The sequence below is a fragment of the Pyxicephalus adspersus genome, chromosome 7 (assembly GCF_032062135.1).
Source record: "Pyxicephalus adspersus chromosome 7, UCB_Pads_2.0, whole genome shotgun sequence".
In the NCBI taxonomy this organism is placed as follows: Eukaryota; Metazoa; Chordata; class Amphibia; order Anura; family Pyxicephalidae; genus Pyxicephalus; species Pyxicephalus adspersus.
The window spans coordinates 47,203,785-47,206,859 of NC_092864.1; positions in this window are offsets into that span (position 1 = coordinate 47,203,785).

The window sequence follows — 3,075 nt, forward strand, 5'->3', positions numbered from 1 at the left end:
TGAGGATGTCTGGTGTTGTTTAAACTGCCCTCTTGGTATGTATAAAGGCTGTCAATAACTGAAGACGTTGGAATTCTCATTTGGATGCTGCATATACATCCTTTACATTCATTCAGGAAATAATCCGTATATTTTTACCAAGATTTTTTGGAATACTTCACATTTCCAGTCTCAGTAAAAGCTCACCACTAAAATGCAGACCACTTGAGGACCTGTACGGGTTTTCCATTAGACCAAGAGTGGTCGCATTTTTAGTGGTCCACAGTGGTTGCCTTAGAGGAATTGTCTATGGAGTTTCACTAAAATCCGTAAATGTAAAACATTTCAAAAACTACTGGTAAACATGCAGGGATTATTCCCTGAATGAATGTGAAGAATGTATAGGCAGAATTCCAAGGAAAAGGCTGATACAGTTCCATGTGTTCTGTTGTTGACAGCCTTTATACCAATCTAACAGCTTGAAATAGGAGCAGAGATAAAGCCCCTAGTAAGGTTTTACCTATTTCATATGCTTTTTATGAAATTGGTATATGTACACAAGTACACATTTCATGAATGTAAATTGTTACACCTCCAAATATAATCTGTGACAAGTAAAATGTATGCAAATAAAAAAAAATTATATATATATTGTCATTAATTATTGGGTTACTCTATTCATGAATGATTCCTTTTCCTTACCAGCAAAAATTCATACTTTTAATTCAGGTGCTTCATGCACTAGATTTGGGGTGGGTGACACTTCTGGATTTGCGTAGCTGGCACCTCCCATGCACACAGCAAACTGCTACTGTGTGCCCGGGAGTTGCAAACTTGACTGGCTAGCCCAATTTGCATGTGGCTGTCACTTTTGGGAACTATGCTGTGATCTGCCACAGCAGTTTTTAAAATAGTTTCCTATGGCCCCTATTCACTTTATTGGAAGTGGTTGGGATTACAATTGAGCTTTCTGCTGCAGGTCTGAAATGGCCTCGAATGTAGCACAGAACTTTGCTCATATAATGATGCATGGGTGACATGATGTGCTACACTACTATAAACCCAGGCCTTCATCATGGCATCCCCAAGTTGTGGGTCCATTGCCATCAGTTGCTTTTTTTCCAGTCTGAGATATACTGAACAAGGGTCTGCAAGAGTCTAATACCAGGGCAAATTTTGGCAAATTTAGGTCCTTAAAAGGCACCTACAAAAGCTTTGACAAATATCCCTAATGATTCTTTAAAGAGCATAAGTAGGAATGGGATTTTGACAAATTTGACCACCTACATTTTTCTTTCCTTCAGAATTAAACAATTGTGCAGCAAAACCATGTGCTTTGCACCATCCTTGGATGTCACAGGATTACATCTCTAGTGCTGTAGATATGGATGAATTACTGCAAAAGAAAATGTGGTGGAAGGGGCTGGTAATTTAACCCGTGTGAAGGTTTAGCTAAATGTATACATTTACCCTTACCCTGCAAAAGTCTTTAAAAAAATATTTTAGATATCCATGTTAACGTAATCAGCAATAATGTAAAGAATGTTATCAATGTATGTTGAGGAGGGCCTTGTATGTTTACTTAATGCTATGTTGATAATTTTTTTTTCATAGGAAAACAAAAAGTAATTTCACAAGAAAATTCTATTCTTAGCTCCCTCTTGTTCTCCTTGCACAACTAAAATGTTAGTAATTTCAGGAGATCACTCTGGGGATGTACATCTGCCAGTCTGATTTTTTTCTTCATTTAGTACCAATCATATAATCAATTGGCTAAGCTTTTGGGTATGGAGAGCAAATGACCTTTACAATCTATGTGCATGCGTAGTACCTAATGTGACATGATTTGCTACCTATTTACATATCTCATCTATATTTTTTTGTGTTTGCAGTAAGTTGATTTAGAGTATTTTTGCTGAACACTTAGGTTTGAGACGCAGTTGCACAAATATCATATGAAATAAAACTAATTCCATCTTTTTATTGTATAGGTTCCACATTTTAATGTGTGCAAAAAAAAAAATGCCCTGTACTTTTGAATATAGTAATCAAGGCACTTGCTCTCCGATTCTCCCATGTGGCCATAGCCTCAGCTCTGTGTAAATTCTGAATTCTAAGCTTACATAAGGCTTCCTCTCTTCACCTCCGGTGGTTAAAAAACATGGTGGAGAAGCAAAAGAAAGATAAAATTTGAATTACCATTTTGTGAAGATATACGTCTCTACATGTCTCTGTACATGTCTCTAAAGCAGGTTATATTGTGTGCAATGGCTTGCATCCAGAGCAAACACAACATTCAGATGCCATTTAAAAGGTTTTAACTCCTTTTACCAGACCAGGACTTGCAAAGTTGTTTATATCACACATATTAATAACTATGTTTTACTTCTTTCTTTTAAACTATAGAAGAGTCTTTAACACTCACACTCTGGAGAGTCAAAACTGCTTACACAGAAAAAAAACTAACAAAAGCAAACCTACCTTCATGTTAGAAGATGAAAGGTTTAACACACATTGTGATCTATTCATAAAGCAGTGAATATGGCATTCACTGAAACATTCTCTTGTGTCTTTTACGTTCTTCCAGGTCTATGTGTTTCAATGGTAGTAACTGATTCTCCCCCAGGGATTGTTTCAGTGAATATCAGATTCACTGATTTATAGACCCCCACAGTATTTACCAGCTGCCTAAGGATGATTTGTAAATAATGTAACATCAAGCTAATCTGAATATTGGGTCATCTAGAAATTCCTCTGTAAAAACAAACTTTTTGTGAAATGTGTGATAACAGCACATTCCTGCAGCAGTACAGTATAGTGCATACCAGGTGTCCTGCTGCCGTTTATTTTTTTTGGGACCCCAATACACCTTTAGAGAACATTTTGTTGCCTTGCAGGGAAATGCACTATAGTACATTGTAATGCACGCCTGGAAATACCAAAGGCTCTATAGTTGTTTGAACTACTGTTTTATTTTGCTTCAGTGTATGTGCATGTTATCGCATTGCATGTTACCATATACTGTGTTAGGGCAGCCAATCAAATCAACTGCCCTAATCTAAATCACAGTAACATGCAATGTGAATGTGAGTGCAC